The following is a 14576-nucleotide window of genomic DNA, read 5'->3' on the forward strand; positions in this document are numbered from 1 at the left end:
TGGCCTGCCGCTGTAGTCCCAGCTACTCGGGAAGTTGAGGCAGGAGGATCGCTTGAGGCGAGGAGTTCGAGCCAGCAGTTATGATTGTGCCACTGCACTCCAGCCTGGGCAACGGAGCAAGGCTCTTATTTCTAAAGAAAGACAACCAAAGATATTATTAATATTTCTGTAGTGAATCAGATAAATATCACACTAAATGGAATAAAGTATGTCTACAAATAGCTTTATGTCAATCAAGGCAGATTTTGCCTCTAGGGGAGTTCAAGTCATCCAATGAAGTTTGAAATGCTTTCAGTGTTTGGAGCTTCTTTGATTTTGAAATTGCACCTAAGGTATCACGGACCTGTAATATTCACATTAAAATCATTGTGAGAGTTAAAGAGTAAAGTGCTTAGCACTGTGCTGCATACATAGCAGGCTCAATCTCACTGTATATATGTATATGTTGATAATTAATTAAACCACCATATTAGAGAGCATGTGGTATAGTTTCAAAAGCACTATCTTTGTGGCAAGGAGACTAAGTTCCAGAACCCGCTGTCTTGTAAACTGGTGTGAGATATCAGGGTAAGATGAAGCTAACATTTGATACTTGTGAATGAATCAACACTTTGCACGTGTTAATTAGTTTAATCTTTATATCAAGATTATATGCCATAGATATGCATTATTATTCCCATTTTATACATAATGGAACAGAGGCACAGAAAGTTTAAGCAACTTGCCTAAAATCATAGAGCAACTCCAACCTAGGCATTCTGATTCCAGAGCCCATCTCTAAAATGCCAGGCTATATTTGCTAAGTCCCGTTAACATTGCTGAAATTCTCTGAGCCCTGGTCTTCTAACTCTTGAAATAAAGAGGTAACAAAAGTGCAGATTTTAATTTACTTAATGCTACAAACTCATAGTGTTCTGGAACTGAAAGGGATCACAGGGCATATATAGTCCAAATTAACATTTTGGATGAATGAAACTAAGGTCTAATATTAAGCAACCTCCTCATGGTGACACAATTAATGAACAACCTAAATCCGAGGTCCTCCAGCTTCTGGAAAGACAATCATTGTTGAATCTCCAAAACATCATCTAATAAGGATATACATATTAACATGGTCAGATACAATAGTCCTACTTCCATGTTTAGAAAATAAATAATGAGGCCAGGTGTGGTGTCTCACGCCTGTAATCCCAGCACCTTGGGAGGCCGAGGAGGGCGGATCACTTGAGATCAGGAGTTCAAAACCAGCCTGGCCAACATGGTGAAACCCCGACTCTACTAAAAATACAAAAATTAGCCAGGCATGGTGGCAAACACCTGTAATCCCAGCTACTCAGGAGGCGAGGCATGAGAATTGCTTGAACCCTGGAGGCGGTGGTTGCAGTGAGTTGAGATCGCACCACTGCACTCCAGTCTGGGTGACAGAGTGAGACTCTGTTTCAAACAAATAAAAAATAAATAAATAAAGAGCACATTAATCTCTATACTAATAGAGGCATATTGTAGATGGAAGTAGGTATAGAATAGATATAGTTGATACATAGTAGATGAAGGTCTAGAGTGCAGGAGGTATGGAGAAGTATATAGTAGATAGAGGTAGAGAGTAGGTTTAGAGTAGATAATACAGAAATATTAAGAGAGTGCAGTGGAGACACTGAGACGGTCATTCATCCTTCTGAAAGTGTGTGGGGCAAATAGAAAACAGAGAGGAAGTAACTTTTGAACTCTTGAAAAATAAATAGAAGTGGGCTTTGAAGACAAAGAAGCAGGCCGATTGAGACAGTGAACACTGGTTGTTCAAGTGGCAGATCCAGGATAGCCATCTCAAAGCCACTGTCTACCCTCCTGGTTCATAACCTTTAGCCCACCTGAGCGCCAAGCTGGAACTTTATGTGATCAATGTAAGACTCCAGACTCCATTTGGGAATTAGAATCCTTAGCCTTTTAAGTGTCAAAATTAATAGAATGTTTTGGTTAACTGCAGTTTCAGAAACAACAATTTTTATTTGCTTTGAGTGCCCAACTTCCTGCCATCAACAGTTAGAAGATATTTTTAATTCTTTCAGCTTTTTTGTTTCTTCTAAATAAAGGAGAAAGGTCGGCATCCATTTTTTATGTTTACATCAAGAAAAGATTGGAAACTTAACATATTTTTTAGCAATAAAAAGAAATGTTTATTGAGTATTCGTAGGAGTCAGGCACTGTGCTAACCTTTTATGTGCATTTTCTTTTTCTTTTTGAGACAGAGCCTTGCTCTGTCACCAGGCTGGAGTGCAGTGGTGTAATCTCGTCTCACTGCAACCTCTGCTTCCTGGGTTCAAGCGATTCCCCTGCTGGGACTATAGGCGTGCACCACCACACCTGGCTAATTTTCTATATTTTAGTAGAGTCAGGGTTTCATCCTGTTGGCCAGGATGGTCTCAATCTCCTGACCTCGTGATCTGCCCTCCTTGGCCTCCCAAAGTGCTGGGATTACAGGTGTGAGCCACTGCACCAGGCCTCATTTTCTATTTTAATTCTCATGTCCACTTTATGAGAGCGGTACCAATAGTATCCTAGATAATTGGGAAGCATAGAGAGACTGAGAAATTCTATGTTCAGTTGTATAACCCTGAGAAAGTTGCTTAATTTTTAGACCTCAAAGGAGGCACAGACTCATGCAGTGCATTAGTTGATATGGTTTGGCTGTGTCCCCACCCAAATCTCACCTTGAATTGTAATAATCACCACATGGCAAAGATGGGGCCAGGTGGTGATAACTGAATCATGGGGGTGGTTTCTCCCATACTGCTCTCCTGGTAGTAAGTCTCACAATATCTGAGGCTTTTATAAATGGAAGTTCCCTGTACAAGCTCTCTTGCCTGCCACCCTGTAAGACATGACTTTGCTTATCATTTGCCTTCTACCATGATTGTGAGGTCTCCCCACTCATGTGGAAGTATGAATCAATTAACCCTCTTCACTTTATAAATTACCTAGTCTTAGTGTGTCTGGAATTGGTGGGTTCTTGGTCTTACTGACTTCAAGAATGAAACCGGGGACCCTGACAGTGAGTGTTATAGTTCTCAAAGGTGACGTTTCCGGAGTCTGTTCCTTCTGATGTTCGGATGTGTTTGGAGTTTCTTCCTTCTGGTGGGTTTGTGGTCTCACTGGCTCAGAAGTGAGGTTGCAGACCTTCACAGTGAGTGTTACAGCTCTTAAGGTGGCGCATCTGGACTTGTTTGTTCCTCCCGGTGGGTTTGTGGTCTCGCTGGCTTCAGGAGTGAAGCTGCAGACCTTCACGGTGAGTGTTACAGCTTATAAAGGCAGTGTGGACCCAAAGGGTGAGCAGCAGCAGGATTTATTGCAAACAGCAAAAGAACGAACCTTGCGCACAGTAAAAAAGAACTGGAGCGGGGTGCCACTGCTGGCTCTGGCAGCCAGCTTTTATTCTCTTATCTGGCCCCACCCACATCCTGCTGATTGGTCCATTTTACAGAGAGCCGATTGGTCTGTTTTACAGAGAGCTGATTGGTCCGTTTTGACAGGGTGCTGATTGGTGTGTTTACAATCCCTGAGCTAGACACAAAAGTTGTCCATGTCCCCACTAGATTAGCTAAATACAGAGTGTCGATTGGTGTATTTACAAACCCTGAGCTAGACACAGAGTGCTGATTGCTGCATTTACAAACCTTGAGCTAAATACAGAGTGCCGATTGGTGCACTCACAATCCCTTAGCTAGACATAAAGATTCTCCAAGTCCCCTCCAGATTAACTAGATGCAGAGTGCCGACTGGGGCATTCACAAACCCTGCTAGACACAGGGTGCTGATTGGTGTGTTTACAAATGTTGAGCTAGATACAGAATGCTGATTGGTGTATTTACAATCCCTCAGCTAAACATAAAGGGTCTCCAAGTCCCCACCAGACTAGATACAGAGTGCCGATTGGTGCATTCACAAACCCTGAGCTAGACACAGGGTGCTGATTAGTGTGTTTACAAACCTTGAGCTAGCTACAGAGTGCTGATTGGTGTATTTACAATCCCTTAGTTAGACATAAAGGTTCTCCAAGTCCCCACTACACTCAGGAGCCCAGCTGCCTTCACCCAACGGATCTGCACCGGGGCCACAGGTGGAGTTGCCTGCCCGTCCCGCGCGGGGCGCCCGCACTCCTCAGCTCTTGGGCGGTTGATGGGACTGGAAGCCGTGGAGCAGGGAGCGGCGCCTGTCCGGGAGGCTCAGGTTGCACAGGAGCCCACGGCGGGGGCGGGGTGCGGGGGAGGCTCAGGCATGGCGGGCTGCAGGTCTCAAGCCCTGCCCTGCGGAGAGGCACCTAAGGCCCGTGGAGAAATCGAGCAGAGCAGCTGCTGACCCAGGTGCTAAGCCCCTCACTGCCCGGGGCTTGTGGGCGGGCCGCTCTGAGTGCCGGGCCCTCCGAGCCCACGCCCACCCGGAACTCGCGCTGGCCCGCAAGCGCCCCGCGCAGCCCCGGTTCCCGCCCGCGCCTCTCCTTCCACACCTCCCCGCAAGCTGAGGGAGCCAGCTCCGGCCTTGGCCAGCCCAGAAAGGGGTTCCCATAGTGCAGCGGCGGGCTGAAGGGCTCCTCAAGCGCGGCCAGAGTGGGCGCCAAGGCCGAGGAGGCACCAAGAGCCAGCGAGGGCTGTGAGGGCCGCCAGCATGCTGTCACCTCTCATTAGGTATGTCTTTATTAGAAGTGTAAGAACAAATACACTAGTCTTCAAGGGGCATTTTCAAAATGTGATGCGTTCATTTACAATTATTCACACAATGTTAATATGGCTCATAATTTTCTCATTGTAACATGTATGTCAATTGAGATATTTCAAAATACTACTTTATATGGAAAGAATAAGAGTGTTTACTTTCAAGACATTAAAAATCAGAAAGAGGTCCATATGCTTTTTAAAAAAATTAAAATATAATACCAATGTGCATGGAGTTTTGTTTTGTTTTGTTTTGTTTTGAGACAGAATCTTGCTCTGTCACCTGGGCTGGAGTGCAGTGGTGCGATATCAGCTCACTGCAACCTCTGCCTCCTGAGTTCAAGGGATCCGTGCCTCAGTCTCCTGAGTAGATGGGATTACACCTGCACATCACCACACCCTGCTAATTTTTGTATTTTTCCTAGAGACGGGGTTTCACCATGTTGGCCAGGCTGGTCTTGAACTGCCCGCCTTGGCCTCCCAAAGTGCTGGGATTACAGGCGTGAGCCACTTCACCCAGCCCACATGGAGATATTTTAATTGTGCAAATATTTTTTAGAAATGTAATGGGAGGGCCGGGCGTGGTGGTTCACGCCTATAATCCCAGCACTTTGAGGGGGCCGAGGTGGGTGGATCACCAGGTCAGAAGTTTAAGACCACGCACCTAGCCAACATGGTGAAACCCTATCTCTACTACAAATACAAAAATTAGCTGGGCGTGGTGGTGGGTGCCTGTAATCCCAGCTACTTGGGAGACTGAGGCAGGGGAATCGCGTGAACCCAGGAGACAGAGGTTGCAGGGAGCCAAGATTGCGCCACTGCACTCCAGCCTGGGTGACAGAGTGAGAGTCCGTCTCAGAAAAAAAAAAAAAAAAAGAAAGAAATGTAATGGGAGGCTCTTTTCTCTAAGATTTTTTAAAATCATTAAACATTTTCTTTTAATTATTACTTTTACAAAATAGTTATATTAGAAGGTTTTTTTAAAAAAAGTTCTTTAAAAACTTTTAAGTGCACAAAAACTAAAGCACATGTGAACAACACAGACTTATTTCCATTCTGCTTGCTTTCAAATCCAAACTTATGGAAAAGGCTAAGCTCTCCCAGAAGATGCTTTCAGATTTAAAGGCATCCATAAAATTGGGGGAGTTCATGCATATCCCAGGCAGCTTGTTGATTACACCAAAACTTGTGTTCAGTTCATCAGCTCACTCCTAAAAAAGAATAGAGACTTTACAAAACCGAGAATAAGGTGAGGTGGAGTCTTAGTACTGATTTGCCTGTCTCTACAATACTGCTTTAAAATCCCTTTATAATCACTCTTAAGTCAGCCCCACCCCATTCAATCCTATTTATTGTTTTAATTACAAATTTCTAGAAACGAAACTGACAATACACTTCCAGTAAGATGTAATGAGACTAAATTGTCAAATTAACAAGGCAGTGAGACACAGCAAAGGCAAATGATTTCACAAGCTGCTGTCAATTCCAACTAAATCAATCCAGTGTATCCAATGGAACGGAACAGAGGCCTGCTGTGTTCTCTACTCTGGGAGATAAACAATGAAGATGACTTGGTTAACAGGAAGTCTCTATAATCTAATAGAGATAAGCCATAGAAGCCAGCCAAGTAGTTATATTCAGTGCTGCCAGGGAGGTGTGAGCAGGTTGTCACGGAATAGTGGAAGTTGGGGAGACGTATTTTGAAGGGAGAGAAGGGGACTGTGGGAGGCAGGTGCTGGAGAATGCAGGAAGACATGATGATGATCTGTGTATTCAGTTTGAATCTTGAAAGGAGGATAGGATTTCTAAAAATTGAAAAGGAAGTGGCATTCAAAATGAAATAAAGTGCCTGTGCAAACACATTATTATAACAGGAAAGTGTGGTTTGGCTGGGGTGCCCTTTTGTGAAGGGTCAGAGGAGGGAGCTGTCCATCTAAACCTCTTTGTAAAAGCCTTGAGCTAGCTCATCTAATCCTTGATCTAGAGGGTAAATAATATCAAATTACCTGTGCATTTTCTGCCAATTATATGTGATACTTTAAGAGTTATTTAGTTATAATGACTATAAATACATAAAATTTTTACATATGCAACCTGCTAAGCATTTTACATTCTATCTTATTAAAAAACAAAATTTTGGCTGGGCATGGTGGCTCATGCCTTTAATCCCAGCACTTTGGGAGGCCGAAGTGGGAGGATCACTTGAGCCCAGGAGTTTGAGACCAGCCTGGGCAACACAACGAGACCTATCTCTTCAAAAAAATTTAAAAATTAGCCAGGCATGGTGGCATGTGCCTGTAGCCCCAGGTAACTTTGAGGCTGAGGTTGGAGGATTAGTTGAGCCTGGGAGCTAGTGGCTGCAGTGAGCAGTGATCATGCCACTACACTCCAGCCTGGGTGACAGAGCAAGACCCCGTCTCAAAAAAAAAAAAAGAAAGCAAGCAAGCCAAAACAAAACAAAACAAACAAACAAAAAAACTACACACACAAAATTTCAACAAATTGAATTTAAAGATCTAATTGGCTTTTGTTAGCTATTTATGCACTGGGCAGCATTTCTTCTAAAGATTTAGATAAGGAACTCCTACGGACATGGCAGAATGGTTGGTTTTTATCAGATAGCTTGAGCAGGAGTAAGGAAATGCATAATACAAAAAGCAGATTGGCTGACATCAGGTTATTTCTGGTTATTTTTCTTATTAGTGTTAAAGCAGAGGGGATCTCCTCATTCATGCTGGCTAAAACTGGCCTGTGTGGGAATTTGGCTATGATCTGTCTCCTGATTTCTCAGAAGATCAGATAAACAATGTGGTTTTGGTTTGATGATGTGGAATCTTAGCGTGAGTGGCTCCATTTTGATTTTGTCCGTTCTGTTGGGGCTCAGCCCAAAACAATGACCTCCCATAAATTTCACTTCACAGTCCTCAACACAGCAGAGAGGAAAGTTCCACCGTTAACTCTATTTTCCAGATAAAGAAATCAAGATGAAAAAGGTTAAGTAACCTGTCTGAGGTCCACAGGTAGCAAGAAGATTTCAGATTCTAAAGTCACATGCCTAACTCTTGATACGTACTGAGTGTCTATTACATGTCTGGCTTTTTGCTCAACAGTGGAATTATGTAAATGACTAAGACTGACAGTCTGTCCTCTCTGGGATCTTTTCTTGTGTACCCAGTGATTTAGCAGTTTAGTTCAGGTGGTATAATAAAGAGAAATAAAGCCAGTAAATCACAACTGATTAACTAGTTAAAAAGGAGAGGGGGAGAAACCTGCCTGGGAAGAGAGCAGAGAAAAGAGAGGTAGAAATATCTGTGTGTCTATGATAGGATGAGCTAATCAGACTAATGGTAATGTAGTGTTTATGATAGGACATCCTGGAGAAGAAAGAATAATCATATGTATTAAATACCTGATACACTGAAAGCTACATGTTATAACATGTATTAGTTTTTGTAATTCTCATGACAAACTTATGAAGTGGTTATATAATGGTCCTATTTTATAAATATGAGGAACATGAGGTGGGTGTATAATGGTTCCATTTTATAAATAAGAAAAATATAAGGTTTGATTGGTAACTTGTGACCATATATAAAACAGTAAAATCTGTCATGATCATGTCTCTTCCCTCCCTTTAACTAGTAACCTTAGTTCAAACTTTCTGCTGCAGATTAGAAATAAGTATTTGAAACCATGGCAACCCCAGAAACATTTAGAACACAATAAATATATGTGGGATGCAAGTGTAACCAAGAACACACTGTAATTCGGGACAAGAAGTTTTGAGCAGCACTTCGCTGGAGGATTCAAGAGCTTAAGTGAAGGCTTGAATAAGAGCTCCCAGGTAGACAAGTTAGGATTTCTTCAAAAACGGAAAAAACAGTTTCTCTGTAAAGTTGGCAATCTGTAGAGAAAGGATTCAGCGAGTTACCCTCTCAACTTCAGTTTGGCAATTTGTCTTTCTGGTACTTAACAACAACAACAACAATAATTACTATTTGTTGAGCACAAACAAGGCAAAACGCTGTGTTGACTTCTTTTCATACCTCATCTGGAATCCTTTCAATTCAGGTGAGAATCATCTTCTGTTTTGTAGGTGAAAAAGCTGTGGCTCAGAGATTTTATGTGGCTTGCCCAATTTGCTAAGGGTTAATAGAGCCAAGATTAAACTCATTTTTTTTTTCCATTAGACCATCTTATAGTCATCTGATTCTTATTTCATCTTACCATGAGAAACCAATGGACCATGCTGAGCTGATGTGATTCCAGTCAAAAGCAGATAAATTATGTGTCAGTTGACATGCAGGCTTGTTTATGCTAAAAGTAGCAATAAGTAGCTGGGTTTCCTGAGATACTGAAATTGGTGTTGGATCTCTATTCTTCTCCATTAGTGATTTGTATTGGGACTAGATTTTAAACATTTCTCTGTGTCTTGATTTCATCATCTGTAACACAAGGATGTTGGATTAGAAATCTAAAATCCATCACAGGTCTGTGATGGTTTGACTCTTTAGCTTCTATCTTCTGTTTCCTACAGGACTAAACACCTCAACAGCCTAGGTGTTATGGATTTTAGGTTCTGGGCTGGTTATTTTTGGAGACCTACCTAAAGAAAAGAGCATCTTCTGTTCTTAAGGGCAGCTTGTCTCTTTCCTCCCTCAGGATGTTGTGCTTAAAGTGTTTCTCATGCTGAAGAGATGAATGAGCAACTCCTAGTTATCTTTAGGTTACCTGACTTTGTGAGCTTATCAGTTTGTCCTGTTTGATAGTTCCACTGTCCTAAACAGTAAGTTGGACTTTGTGGCTTTGTAGCTTCCTCACAAATCATCACATTTGAAAACCGGAAATACAATAGAAAAAAATTATCTCTTATTCCCAAGAGATAAGAAAAAGCTCCAAGAAGCTCGTTTGTTGAAAAGCACTTAAGAACACGTTTTAGGGATCCTCAGAAATCCACATTCCAGCCTGACTCTCCACATCTACCAAGCAGAATCTGAAGGATTTCAGTCTGCTTTCTCTCCTCCACACTCAACTGATAATGCAAAAATGTCAGAGTTGAAGCAGCTGTGGCATACCTCTATCAAGCTGTCTCGGAATTAGAAAGTGGGAAGAGGCATTTCAGAGAGTCAAGATATAATCTAGGGTTCAAACTGAACCAGGTCTCTAGCCAGATCCAGGCTTGGTCAGTGTCTGAACATGGTAGCCAAGTTTCCATCAGCTTTGCTATAATTAACATCTGTATAGAGAATCATTTCTTAGTCATAGAAAATGAAACAAAATAGGAAGTTAACTAGCTGTTAGAGCTCGGATTTCACTTCTGGGTAAATCAGTAGTCATCTCACAAAGATATTCTTTTTGTGCATAATCTCAAACCAGCTAAAAGAAATGGGATGAAATAAGAGAAGGTCTGTTAGCAGCTGCTCTTAAATTTCCCCCTGTTGTCAGGACTTGTCTTAGTTTGGGTTTTGAACTCTTTTAAGTAGTGGTTGCCATTTTCAACTTTAGATAACCCCATAAATCTGGAAATAGTTAATATGATTCATCTGGGAATCAGTTATTGTAATAACCTGTGTCCAAATGTTGGTTTTATAGTCATACCTATTCCAAGAGCTGTGTTCTGTGAAAGGATGGCAAGTCATGGTTACTGCAAACCTGAGTCACTATTTCTACCTACATAAAGCCTATGATTTAACGTGAGTTTGAATTTGGCTTTTCTTTAAGGCTCCAGGCTAAGTTAGGACTGCTGGGGTGGAGATTAGGGTTACAGTGTGGGAGGAAGGACTTTTGCTCATTGACATGAGTAAAAAGTGGATCAGCCATTAGTAAGAAGACATTTTAATTGTTACAAGGTTACAAATACTTCAAAGAGTTATTTTTGTAAGCTCCCTTTGTGATATGAAACCTGAGGCATTTTTTTCCCTGAAGATAAAAGACAGTAAGCGTTTTAACAAAGCTGACACACCTTCTCCTCTTCCTCTTCAAAAACTTCATCGCCTTCATCTCAGTTCATCAAAAATAAACTGAGGCTCTGTTTTGTAAAAAGCTCCCCTCTGAGAGGTTATAGATATGAAGAGGACAGAGTGCCTGCTCTCAGGGCTCACGGTCTTGTGGGGAAGACAGACATGTGTACATGTAATTCTCAATCAGGGTGAACTAGGACAAGTGCAGAAATCATTTCCTCTTGGAATCCTTCTCTGGCTTCCCAAATGTGAGTTTTTGACCCCATAACACTGTGCTTGTGGCCAAGAATGCCTATTGCCAATAGGTATCCATTCTTCCCTTCTTTTTAGAACCAGAACTTCAATTTTATTTGGGGTAACTTTGTACATACTACAGTAATATATTTCCCAGTATCCTTTGCAACTACATGTGGCCATGTGACTAATTTTTGGCCAATAAAATGTGAGTGTAAGTACTGTATGGGAGCCACCAAAGGGACCTGACTCAGCGAGGAGGACTTCCCCTTTTGTGTTCCTCCTTGTGATGGCCTATCCTGTAAGATGTGTTGGCTAGGTATCCACGAGCTACTATAGCTTGGTCTATGAGATGACCTTGAGCATGGAAGCCATGTATTGAGGATATCAGAGCAGAAAAACAGGAATGTCATCATCTGTAACACAGAATGTTGGATTAGAAATCTGAAGTCTGTCATAGCTCTGTGATGCTTTGACTCTTAGCTTGTGTCTTCCATTTCCTATGGGACTAAACACCTCAACAGCCTGTGTTATAGATTCCTGAGAACTTAGTGGAGATGCCCTATCAGACCAGAACTATTCTACTGGCAATAATTTTTTACATGAGAGAGAAATGTATTTATATATTTTATAGGTTATGTTGGGTTTTCTTTTAAATGCAGCTGTGAACCCCTAATATCTGACAGGTCTCAATCAGTTTAGGAAGTTTATTTTGCCAGGGTTAAGGATGGGCCCATGACAGAGTGTCAGGTGGTCCTGATGACATGTGCCCAACATGGTTGGGGCACAGCTTGGTTTTATACATTTTAGGGAGATATGAGACGTCAATCAGTATGGGTAAAATGTACATTGGTTCTGTCTGGAAAGGCAAGACAACTCGAATCAAGGAGAGGGCTTCCAGGTCACAGGTAAATGAGTGACAAATAGTTGCATTCTTTTGAGTTTCTGATTAGCTTTTCTAAAGGAAGCAATCAGATATGCATTTATCTCAGTGAGCCTAGGGATGCCTTTGAGTTCTGTCTGTCCTCTGTCTCCTTGTGGGCAAACTGTGAGACAGGTACGTGGCTTTTTTAGGCATAGAATGGGAGGCAGGTTTGCCCTAAGCAGGTCCCAGCTTGACTTTTCGCCTTCATTTAGTGATTTTGAGATCCTGAGATTTATTTTCCATTCACATGGCCAAACCTAATCATAACTCATACGTCTGACATAAAACTTAACACACTGTATTTGCTTATTTGGTTTTCTAATTCTCCATGTAGAGGGACTTTATTTTTACATTTATTTATTTATGTATTTATTTATTTATTTATTTATTTTCAGACAAACTCTCACTCTTTCGCCCAGGCTGCAGTGCAGTGTCATGATCTCGGCTCACTGCAACCTCCACCTCCTGGTTTCAAACAATTCTCATGCCTGAGTCTCCCCAGTAGCTGCACCACCATGCCCGGCTAATTTTTTGTATTTTTAGTAGAGACGGGGTTTTACCATGTTGCCCAGGCTGGTCTCAAACCCCTGAGCTGAGGCAATTCACCTGCCTGGGCCTCCCACAGTGCTAAGATTACAGGTATGAACCACCACGCCCAGCTGGGACTTCAATCTCATTGAAAGAATAGGCCTTATTTTTTTAGTCCTCTTTGTGAAGATTTATGTATTAAATTAGCATGTACAGGAGTTCACTCTGAAAGTGTAGTGGGTGAACAGGGTCAGGAAAGATAATCTTCAAAATTGGGAGGACCGTGTTATGTCCAAAACATTATCTGAACGGGGACTTGAAGGGTACACTGGATCGTAGGAATTCACAGGCAGAAGGCTAAGGACTCCTAAAAGGAAGAAACTGCACCAACAGTGGCTCAGAGGCAGGGTCAAGTAATCAGTTGAAATTTGAGGAATAAAGAATGATAAGAACTTGCTTTAAGAGCGTATGCCAATTATTTATTAATTTGCTCTTAGCTTGATTCCCTTTATTCTGTACTCTGCTATGTATTTTAGGGAAGTTTGGATGCTGTAAGCTGTATTTTCAAAGTGCTCTTTCTGGGAAGCACCGGAAAAAGATTGAAAGTCAGAAGGAGGAAATAAGAAATTCTCTTCTTTATTCTGGTTTCGGGCTACAACTCTTACAGTAGTGGCGGTGGCAAAGCAAACAGTGGTGAGAGAGTTGGTGCAAGCAACAGAGGTGAAGGTGGCCCTGCAGAGGCAGTGCCACCGTGGTGGTGACTCCAGTGGCAGCAGCAGCCAGGGAGAGAAAGATCCTGGGTCCCCACTCGGGAAGCTCAGAAAAAACAAGAGCAGGCTCAGCAGCGCAGAGCCCTTTGCCTCTGGGTTATGCACTTGTTCTGCAGCCAGGGTAGTAGCACTTTCACCAAAAGTCTTTAACTCATGGGTGCCCTAACCTTTTTTGCTTTTCTTTCTTTTTTTGAGACAGGGTCTTACTCTGTCACCCAGGCTGCAGTGCAATGGTGCAAACATGGCTCTCCGCAGCCTCCACCTCCTGGGCTCAAGCAAACCTCCCACCTCGGGCTCTGGAGTAGCTGGGACTACAGGTGTGCCACCATGCCCAGCTCATTTTTATTTCATTTCATTTTATTTATTTATTTATTTATTTATTTATTTATTTATTTATAGTAGAAATAGAGTCTCCCTATGTTGCCCAGTCTGGTCTCAAATTCCCAGGCTCAAGCCATCCTTCTGCATTGGCCTCCCAAAGTGCTGGAATTACAGGAGTAAATGAGTAAATGAGTAAACCACTGTGCCTGACCATTTCTTCACTTTTAAAAATGGAGTTTATGATGATTGAGACCCTTAATTTTAACATAGTAAACTTTACCATTCTTTTATCCTTCAATAAAAGTCTTTTGATAATTTTTTGTGAAGTAATTTTCTACACCAAGATGGTAAAGATAGTCTTCCATATTTCCTTCTAAAAGTTTTATAGGATTGCCTTTTATATTTGGCAGTAAGTTATGAACATTGACTAAATTGATTTTGGTTAAATCGAAAATTGATTTTTTGATTGGATGGGTGAGATAGGGATTCAATGTCATTTTCAGCCATATGAGTTTAAACTTACTCCAGCATACTTACTAAAAAGCCTTTTCTTTCCAATGGTTCTATAATTTCATCTCTGTCATATATTTAGTATCCATACATGTATGAGTTTACTTTTGAACTATCTGTTCTACTTGATATTCTTTATTTACAATTATCTGTGCTAATACCACACAATCTTAAATATCATAGGTTTATAATAAGTCTTGTGTATTAGTTAGAGCTTTCCTGAGAAATAGAAGCAACTGTGTGTGTGTGTGTGTGTTTGTGTGCGCGCGTATAAATATCTATCTATCTATCAAGAGATTTTAAGAAATTGTGAGGACTGGCAAGTTTAAAATATCCAGGGCAGGCTGGCAGGCTAGAGATTCAAGATCCTGGGAAGAGCTGATGTGGCAGTCTCAAGTAGGAAGGCAGTCTGAAGGCAGAATTTCTTCTTCCTTAGGAGTCCTCAGTCCTTTTAACTTAAGGCCTTCAACTGATTAGATGAGGTTTACAAACATTATGGAGAGAAATCTGCTTTATTCAGAGTCTACAAATGTAAATGTTAATAATATCTAAGAAAATACCTTCACAACAATATCGAGACTAGTGTTCTTTGACCAATCATCTGGGCACCATAGCCAAGCCA

The 14576-nt window shown here is 41.7% G+C and overlaps 1 long non-coding RNA gene across 2 annotated transcripts in view; it reads right to left on the bottom strand.

The window, feature by feature from the left end:
* Positions 1-5651: 5651 nt before the first annotated feature.
* Positions 5652-14576, bottom strand: part of LOC129047526 (uncharacterized) — a 28993-nt gene continuing 20068 nt past the window's right edge. The window contains exon 5 of one of the 2 annotated variants that reach the window (XR_008509265.2): positions 5652-5934. This is a non-coding gene — a long non-coding RNA (uncharacterized LOC129047526). Of the gene's footprint in view, positions 5935-8439; positions 8611-14576 lie in introns of those variants that run through there. The other variant, XR_008509266.2, reaches the window with a different exon arrangement.

Source organism: Pongo abelii, chromosome 7 (assembly GCF_028885655.2).
Source record: "Pongo abelii isolate AG06213 chromosome 7, NHGRI_mPonAbe1-v2.0_pri, whole genome shotgun sequence".
Taxonomy (NCBI): Eukaryota; Metazoa; Chordata; class Mammalia; order Primates; family Hominidae; genus Pongo; species Pongo abelii.